The following is a 10316-nucleotide window of genomic DNA, read 5'->3' as shown; positions in this document are numbered from 1 at the left end:
CATAGAAATACATTTGATATACTATGTTGAATTTCTGTCCTGTAATTTTATTAAATTAACTGATTATATCTATTAGATTTTTTAATATGCATTTATTTACTTTAATTGGAGGTTAATTACTTTACAATATTGTATTGGTTTTGCCATACATCAACATGAATCCGCCACAGGTATACACGTGTTCCCCATCCTGAACCCCCCCACCCTCCTCCCTCCCCATACCATCCCTCTGGGTCGTCCCAATGCACCAGCCCCAAGCATCCAGTATCATTATAAATTTATTTATTTTAATTGGAGGCTAATTACTTTACAATATTTTATTGGTTTTGCCATACATAAAGATGAACCCGCCATGAGTGTACACATGTTCCCCATCCTGAACCCCCTTCCCACCTCCCTCCCCATACCATCCTTCTGGATCATCCCAGTGCAGATTATATCTATTAGATTTTCTGTAGAGACCTTAGCAATGTCTGAGCTTCCCTAGTGGCTCAGATGGTAAAGAATCTTCCTGAAATACAGGAGACCTGAGTTCAATTCCTGGGTCAGGAAGATACCCTGGAGAAGGGAATGGCAACACATTCAAGTAGTCTTGCCTGGAGAATTTCATGGTCAGAGGAGCCTGGTGGGCTACAGTCCATGTGATGATCTAGAGTCAGATATGACTGAGTGACTAACACTTTCACTTTAGCATTTTCTACCCATATAATTATGCACATCAGTATCAGTTCAGTCACTCGGTCATGTCCAACTCTGCAAAACCATGAATCACAGCATGCCATGCCTCCCTGTCCATCACCAACTCCCGGAATCCACATAAATCCATGTCCATTGAGTCAGTGATAGCATCCAAACATCTCATCCTCTGTCGCCCCCTTCTCCTCCGGCCCTCAAACTTTCCCAGCATCAAGCTCTTTTCAAATGAGTCAGCTCTTCTTATCATGTGGCCAAAGTACTGGAGTTTCAACCTCAGCATCAGTCCTTTCAATGAATATTCAGGACTGATTTCCTTTGCTGGTTGGATCTCCTTGCAGTCCATGGGACTCTCAGGAGTCTTCTCCAATACCACAGTTCAAAAGCATCAATTCTTCTGAACTCAGCTTCCTTTATAGTCCAACTCTCACATCCATACATGACCACTGGAAAAACCATAGCCTTGAATAGACTGACCATTGTTGACAAAGTAATGCACATAGATGTTTATATAATATTGCTGCTTTTCTATTCTGTTTTTCTTTTGTTTTAAATTTAATGACTAGAATTTGGGGTACAATGCAGAACAGAAATTAGCAGAGGGCAGACATGACTTGTTTCCAGTATTAGAATTCAGTTAAGTATGATGATAGATGCAGGTATTATTCAGATACTCTCTCAGATTGAATCAATTCCTTTCATCCTTCATTTTCTCTTACTTTAATTCTTAAATTTAAATTGAAAGTTTTCAATTTGCATACATCTATTGAACTGGTCATGAGATTCTTCTCCTTTATTCTTTAAATTTAGTAAATATCATTGATCAATTTTTGAAAGTTAAACAGTGTTTTACTACTGGAATAGATTATACAGTCATGCTGAATAATTACTTTTTAAAATGACAGAACTCATTCATTGGCATTTTGCTTAATATGTTCATAATGTATATATTTTATATTCTTTGTAATAATACAACTTGGTATGTAGGTTATGGTAGTTTCATAAAAATGATGTGCTGAGAATTCTCTATTTTCTGAAAATTTTTTTTGAGAATTTTTGTTACTTATTTTAAAAATGTATTTTGAAATTCAAAAGTTGAATTTATTGGGCATGGAGTGATTTTTTTTTTTATAAACTTTTAATAACCAAAGCAGGCTGTGAGGTAGTTTTTTTCCATGGGCATTAGTTGTCAATTCCTCTTCACTTATTTTTTGTACACGTTAAACACAGTTAATGTATTCAATTGTCATAGAACTATTCTTTTTTAATTTTCTTTAGTTAGATTTTGTAATAATTTTATGATAGATTAGATTTTAAGTTGTCAAATTATCTGGCTTTTAAATTTGTTCACAGTATCTCTTACTCTCTTGCTATTTTTTCATAAATTTGAAAAGAAATATATCTAGAATTACCTGTTAAGATTTTACTCCTTTCCAGAAATTTCAATTTGTGATTAATTCAATTTCATTTACTTAAAAATGTGTATTAGTGATTTTTGTTGGGGCAAAATTCATTATTTTAAAATTTTAAAACTATGGAATTCTTTGACTCAACACATCAGTAATGTTGTGCAATCATCAGAGGACTCTTGTTGCAGAATATTCTCATCATCACTTGTCAGTTAAGTCAGTTATCATATTACCATTTCTCCTTACCCCTAGGACCTGGAAACCACTAAGGAATTTTTGTTTTCTCTGAATTTGCTTATTCTGGGCATTTTATATATGTAGAATCAAATAATATATGGTCTTTTTGGTTATTTGTCCTAACATGTTTTCGAAGTTTATTTATATTGTAGCACATATTAGTACTCCATTCATTTTTGCCATGAATTAATATCCTATTGCATGGATAGAGCAAAAGTCTATTATTCATTCATGGGTTATTAGTAATTTGGGGGTATTTTGGCTATTGCAAATAGTGCTACTGCAAGTATTTATACAAACTTGTTTGAATACTTGTTTGCAATTTTTCTGTTTGATTGTCTAGGAGAGGAATTCCTAGATCCTGTGGCAATTCTGTATTTAACTTTATGAGTAATAACTGTGTATTCACTACATGACATCACGTTACATAACCATCAGAAATGTTCTCCAGCTTTCAATTTCTTGATGGTTTCCTTTGATGCACAAGAGTTTTTAACTTTAGGGAAATCAAATTCATCTATTTTTCTTTTGTTACCTGTTATTTTATTGCTATATTTGAGAAACTGTTTCTTAATCCAAGGTCTTGAAAATTTCTCCCTTTGTTTTCTACTATGAATTCCATAGTGTCAATTGTACATTTTGTTCTTGACCTATTTTGAGTTAACCTTCATATAAAGGGAGGTAAGGTTCCAAGCTCATTTTGTTTTTGATACCTGTTTATTGGCATCACTTGCCAAAGAGACGACTCCATTCCTCAGTTCAGTTCATTTCAGCCCCTCAATCATGTCCGATTCTTGTGACCCAATGGACTTCAGCTTGCCAAGCTTCCCTGTCCATCACCAACTCCAGGAGTTTTCTCAAATTCATGTCCATTAAGTCGGTGATGCCATCCAACCATCTCATCCTCTGTTGTCCCCTTCTCCTACTGCCTTCAATCTTTTCCAGCTTTGAAGTTTTTCCAGTGAGTCAGTTCTTTGCATCAGATGGTCAAATTATTGGAGTTTCAGCTTCAGCTTTAGTCCTCCAATGAATATTCAGGACTGATTTCCTTCAAGATGAACAGGTTTAATCTCCTTGCAGTCCAAGGGACTCTCAAAAGTCTTCTCCAACACTACAGTTCAAATGCGTCAATTCTTCAGCACACAGCTTTCTTTATGGTTCAACTCTCACATTCATATATGACTACTGGAAAACCATATCTTTGACTATATGGACCTTGGTATTGGTAAATTAGGGTCTCTGCTTTTTAATATGCTGTCTAGCTTGGTCATAGCTTTCCTTCCAAGGAGCAAGCATCTTTTAATTTCATGGCTTCAGTCACCACCTCTAGTGATTTTGGAGCCCCAATAAATAAAGCCTTTGACTTTTTCCACTGTTTCCCCATCTATTTGCCATGAAGTGATGGGACAAGATGGCATGATCTTTGTTTTTTGGATTTTGAGTTTTAAGTCAACTTTTTCATTCTCCTCTTCTAATTTAACCAAGAGGTTCTTTTGTTCCTCTTTGTTTTCTGCCATATGGGTGGTGTCATCTGCATATCTTAGGTTATTGATATTTCTCCCAGCAATCTTGATTCCAGTTTGGCCTTCATCCAGCCCAGCATTTCTCATGATGTACTATGCATATAAGTTAAATAAGCAGGGTGACAATATACAGCCTTGACACACTTCTTTTACTATTTGGAACCAGTCTGTTGTCCCATGTCCAGTTCTAAATGTTGCTTCCTGACCTGCATATAGGTTTCTCAAGAGGTAGGTCAGGTGGTCTGGTATTCCCATCTCTTTCAGAATTTTCCACAGTTTATTGTGCAGGTAAGTATTATAGACAGTTTGACTTTTAGTTGATTTAATTTTAAAAAAATCTGCCTGACATTAAGCTATTCTTTTACTTGAATCATCGTATTTTTTGATGGATAATCAGGATAAGATCATGACATAAGCAAAACAAAATGATTCTTAAAACAATTTTTTTTCCAAAGAAAATTTGGAAATACAGTGTAACATAACTTACATATCCCTTTGAGGTTAAATGGCCCATTACTTTAAACCCTTAAGGTAGTTACAAACCATAGTATTACATACCATATATAAAATTGTGTGTGTGTGTGTGTGTGTGTGTGTTTCAGCAGAGTTCCTGTTTCAGTAAATGGAAGTAGTATAATTCCATTTCCTATCTGTCATCATTGTCTGGCAACAAATCTTGGCAGCTAAGAACATGGTCTGAGGTGTCAGCTAGATACAGGTTAATCATTCTTCAGTATTTATCTTTTGGAACTTTCTGCTTGCTTCCCCACCTGTAAAATGAGGATAGTAGCAATGTCCACTTCATTGGATTTTTACAGAGATTACTGCTCAATATCAGTGCTTTTTAAGTTTATTTTGCTTTATTAGAAGTTTACTAAGTCATATACACTGATTAAACTAGAAAAACTAAGATTCAACTTGGTAGAATGTTCCAAACATGAAAAAGTGGTCTGCTAAATTTTTCCTGACTTTTCTTGCACTCATTTATTCTGCCTCTTGCAGGATCTATGATTTGTGGTGGCTATTTATTTTACCTTCATCTTATCTCATAGATAGTCTTGCTGAAAGCATCAGCAATGTCCTTTTGAACTTTTCACCAGGAGAATCAATGCTCATCTCTGTGTACCACTTTTTTATCACCTGAAATAGCTTTTCTGTTACACAAATTTCTAATGGCATTTTTCATCTGTGCATTTCTCAAGGTATGGATTAAGGGATTTAACATGGTAGTTATCATAGGGTAAAACACAGTAACTGCTTTATCAATAGGAAAAGTAGCTGCTGGTCTCAGGTACACAAAAATGCAGGGCACAAGGAGTATGATGACCACTGTGATGTGGGAGACACAAGTGGAGAGGGCCTTGTGCCTTGTCTCCAAACCGTGGTTCCTTAGCACAGAATGACCATATAGGAGCCCATCAAGAGGAGGAAGTTTAACAGACAGAGAAAATCACTGTTGGCAGCAACAACGAGTCCTAGAATGTGGGTATCAATGCATACAAGATCAAGCAAAGGCTTGAGATCACACATACAGTGATCTATGACATTAGGGCCACAGAAAGGTAAATGGAAGATGAAAGAATCTGAATGGTTGCATGAAGAAAGCCTCCGACCCATACCACTCTGATTAGCAGCCAACACACCCTCCAGTTCATGATGCTTGTGTACTACAAGGGCTTTCAGATGGCCACATAGCAGTCATAGGCCATCACAGTGAGCAGGATGACATCAGCAGCTCCAAATAAGTGTTCCCCAAAGATCTGAGTCATGCATTCATTGAAAGGGCTGTTTTTTGTTTCATGGAGTGAATCTACAATCAATTTATGGTTATTTACAGAGGAATAACAAGCATCAATAAAAGAGAGATGAGCCAGGAAAAAGTACATTGGGCACCCCAATAATGGGCTGGCTGTGATGGTGACGAAGATGAACACATTCCCTACCATAGAGACAATGTACATGGCCAGAAACACAGAAAATATTATTTTCTGCATCTTTGGATTCTGTGTGAGTCCCAGTAGAACAAACTCTGTCACGTTGTTCCTATTCTCCATGTATATCATAGTTAATTACATTACCTGAAAAAAAAAAAACATATTAGCTCAATCTTGAATTCATTATCCTTTCCATGTAACAAATGTCAAATTCTATTCAGCTGTGAGTTGTGAAGTTTTTTTTTTGTTGTTGTTGTTGTTGTTTTCTTTTGATATAGGCAAAAATATGTCTGATCTCTTAAAGTTAACTCAAATTCTCTCCTACCATATGTTTATAGTTGGAGATATGAGGAACTATATGAACACACAGATTGGAGACCATCTGTGCTCATTTAATCATGAGAGATGACCCAAAACCTAATGTGAATCAACAGGTCTTACACATAGTAGTAGCAGGGCTTCCCAGGTGGTTCAGTGGGAAAGAATCTGCCTACCAATGCAAGAGATAGGGGAGAGGCAGTTTCAATCCCTGAGTTAGGAAGATTCCCTGTAAAAGTAAATGGCAACCCACTGCATCTCTTGCCTTTAAAATCCCGTAGAGAGAGGAACCTGGTAGTCTACAGTCCATGGGGTTGCAAGGAGTCAAATATGACTGAGTGAGCACATAGTAATAGCTAAGTCCAAGAAGTTGAAAATGAATGTAAAGGCTATGAATGTAAAGCCAATGGATTTTTCTGTTACTCTTAGGAAATAGGAAACCATGCAAGGTAATTGGGACTGTGAGTATAAGGATGAGAGAGATTTGTAAAAGAGGGAATGTTGCATAGAATTCCAATAAGGATATCTGTGTGATTTTGTATAAGGGGATAAAACAACAACACTAGAATCACTGTATATGAGTTGACATAAAGTGTAACAGAGCATTGGTAATGGGAAAGTACTGAAAAGATGCAGGAGGTACTGAAAAGGAATTAACATGTTTCCTAAATCCAGTAACTTTGTAACAACTTATAAATACACTCTAATGATAGATTACTATACACATGGTATGACTGTGTGCATGCTAAGTTGCTTCAGTCATGTCTGACTTTTGCAAACCCATGGACTGTATCCAAACAGATTTCTCTGCCCACGGGATTTTCCAGGCAAAAATACTGGAGTGGATTGCCACTTTCTTCTCCAGGGGATCTTCCTAACATCGAGATTGAACCCACATAGCTTACATCTCCTGAATTGGCAGGCGGGTTCTTTACCACTATCACTACTTCATACTTTGTGGTGATAGAAAAAGAATGGACACATTGAGCAAATAAAGAACAATGCAAATTTAAGTGTAGAGCTTCAGCCCAAGATGTGTGACTTAATATTGGCAGGCAAGCCCATATGGGCAATGAACATTGGGGACAGCTGAAAGGATATGGGTTCTCATAACTCCCAAAGAGAGTTTCAGGCTGGCAAAGCTTCCTGGGCCCTCCATCTACCTTTGCTCTAACAACCCCATTTCTAGGAGTTTATCCTGAGGAAACAGATAAAGGCATGAAGAATTGTGTGCAACGATGCTGGTTGTACAGTTATTTACAAGATAAGGACATATCCCATCATGAGGATTAGGTTTAATGACTCACAGAATAGGAGGCAGCTATTAAAGCAATGAACACAGATAGACAGACCAGACAACAGGAAAATGACGAGGCAGAAGCACACATACTCACACACAAAGATGCCCACACTATTAAGTGTTGTGTTGTGCATAGTCACTCAGTCATGTCTGACTCTTTGTGACCCCATGGACTGTAGACCACCATTTCCTCTGTCCATAGGGATTCTCCAGGCAAGAACACTGGAGTGGGTTGCCATGACCTCCTCCAGGGGATCTTCCCAATCCAGGGATCAAACCCAGGTCTCTATCACTATGGGCAGATTCTTCACTGTCTGAACAACCAAAGAATCCAAAAATGCTGGAGTGGGTCCCCTATCCCTTCTCCAGGGGATCTTGACCCAGGAATCCAACTGGGTCTCCTGCATTGCAGGGAGATTCTTTACAAGTTGGGTTACCAGCGAAGCCAACACTATTAAGTAACACTTTAAAAATCAGATGTAAGTATGACCCATTGTCATTCAAAAAATACAGTTATTCAAATCAGTTCAGTTCAGTTCAGTCTCTCAGTCGTGTCTAACTCTTTGCTACCCCATGAAGCACAGCACGCCAGGCCTCCCTATCACCAACTGCCAGAGTCCACCCAAAACCATGCCCATTGAATTGGTGATGCCATCTAACCATCTCATCCTCTGTCATCCCCTTCTCCTCCTGCCCTCAATATTTCCCAGCATCTGAGTTTTTGCAAATGAGTCAGCTCTTCACATCAGGTAGCCAAAGTGTTGGAGTTTCAGCTTCAACATCAGTCCTTCCAATAAACACCCAGGACTGATATCCTTTAGGATGGACTGGTTGTATCTCCTTGCAGTCCAAGAGACTCTAAAGAGTCTTCTCCAACACCACAGTTCAAAAGCATCAATTCTTTGGCGCTCAGCATTCTTCACAACCTAAATCTCACATCCATACACAACCACTGGAAAAATCATAGCCTTGACTAGATGGACCTTTGTTGACATAGTAATGTCTCTGCCCTTTAATATGCTGTCTAGGTTGGTCATAACTTTTCTTCCAAGGAGTAAGTGTCTTTTATTTCATGGCTGCAATCACCATCTGCAATGATTTTTGGAGCCCCCAGAAATAAAGTCAGCCACTGTTTCCACTCTTCCCTCATCTATTTTCCATGAAGTGATAGGACCAGATGCCATGATCTTAGTTTTCTGAATGTTGAGCTTTAAGACAACTTTTTCACTTTCCTCTTTCATTTTCATCAAGAGGCTCTTTAGTTCTTCTTCACTTTCTGCCATAAGGGTGGTGTCATCTGCATATCTGAGGTTATTAATATTTCTCCCAGCAATCTTGATTCCAGCTTATGCTTCCTCCAGCCCAGCATTTCTCATGATGTACTCTGCATATAAGTTAAATAAGCAAATAAATGCACACACAGCAATTAACTGCAGTTCATTATCTCTGGAGAAAATAATGGGGGATTTGGAGGTGGGTGGTCAGAAGAAAAAGCCAGTTCCTTTTCAAAGAGTACACTTCTGGACTGTTAGTACACCAAGCCACAGATAATCAGAGGTGAAATGTGATATATTAATAAACTGCAAAATGAAGAAATAAGTCCTTGCAAAGGGTGCATATATATATATATATATATATATATATATATATAATGGAATGGAACTTTTGGCTTTAAAACACAGATGGAGCTGCCTGTGAGAGCATCTACATCTGTGTAGAGAAATGATATGGACTAAATCTATGTGAATGGTATCATTCCATCCATATGACAGATAAGAAACAATCATAGTACATAATACTATTAATTATGTCATTAACCTAATTTGAGAGATGAAAAATTTGACTGATCAAGATGAAATTTGCAAGACACAGTACTCTAACCTTTGACGAAATTATTTTGCCATCAGATCTTCTTTTAGTATTTAAGACTCATTATGAAAATGAAAATAAAATTTAAATATACTTCACACGTGAAAATAAATAAGTATTGATTGATACAAACCATCAATTGTTTAGTCCAAAAATGGGTATGTAGAACACATCCTTGGAGCAACTGCAGTGCATAATATGGGTCTCTTTGGCTTCTTTAAAATTGGAGATGACTGTTTCTCAATTTCAGTTCAGTCCAGTCACTCAGTCACGTCTGACTATTTGCGACCAATAAACTGCACCATGCCAGGCCTCCCTGTCCATCACCAACTCCGGGAGTTCACACAAACTGACATCCATAGAGTTGGTGATGCAATCCAGCCATCTCGTTCTCTGTCCTCACCTTCTCCTCCTGCCCGCAATACCTTCCAGCATCAGAGTCTTTTCCAATGAGTGGCCTCTTCGTATGATGTGGCCAAAGTACTGGAGTTTCAGCTTTAGCATCATACCTTCCAAAGAACACCCAGGACCCATCTCCTTTAGAATGGACTGCTTGGATCTCCTTGCATTTCAAGGGACTCGCAAGAGTCTTCTCTAACACCACAGTTCAAAACCATCAACTCTTCAGTGCTCAGCTTTCTTCGCAGTCCAACTCTCACGTCCATACATGACCACTGGAAAAACCATAGCCTTGACTAGATGAACCTTTGTTGGCAAAGTAATGTCTCTGCTAGCTTGGTCATAATTTCCTTCCAAGGAGTAATTGTCTTTTAATTAATTTGATGTCTGCAATCACCATCGGCAGTGATATTGGAGCCCAAAAGAATAAAGTTTGACATTGTTTCCCCATCTATTTCTCATGAAGTAATGGGACCAGATGCCATGATCTTTATTTCCTGAATGTTGAGCTTTAAGCCAATTTTTCACTCTCCTCTTTCACTTTCATCAAGAGGCTACTTAGTTCCTCTTCACTTTCTGCCATAAGGGTGGTGGCATCTGCATATCTGAGGTTATTGATATTTCGTCTGCCAAT

At 37.9% G+C, this 10316-nt stretch overlaps 1 pseudogene; it reads right to left on the bottom strand.

Moving 5' to 3' along the window:
- Positions 1-4967: 4967 nt before the first annotated feature.
- On the bottom strand, positions 4968-5916 carry LOC106700585 (olfactory receptor 4C46-like; annotated as a pseudogene).
- Between the last annotated feature and the right edge of the window lie 4400 nt (positions 5917-10316).

This window comes from Bos mutus, chromosome 19, assembly GCF_027580195.1.
Source record: "Bos mutus isolate GX-2022 chromosome 19, NWIPB_WYAK_1.1, whole genome shotgun sequence".
Classification (NCBI taxonomy): Eukaryota; Metazoa; Chordata; class Mammalia; order Artiodactyla; family Bovidae; genus Bos; species Bos mutus.
This window is presented reverse-complemented; position numbering and strand designations above follow the sequence as displayed.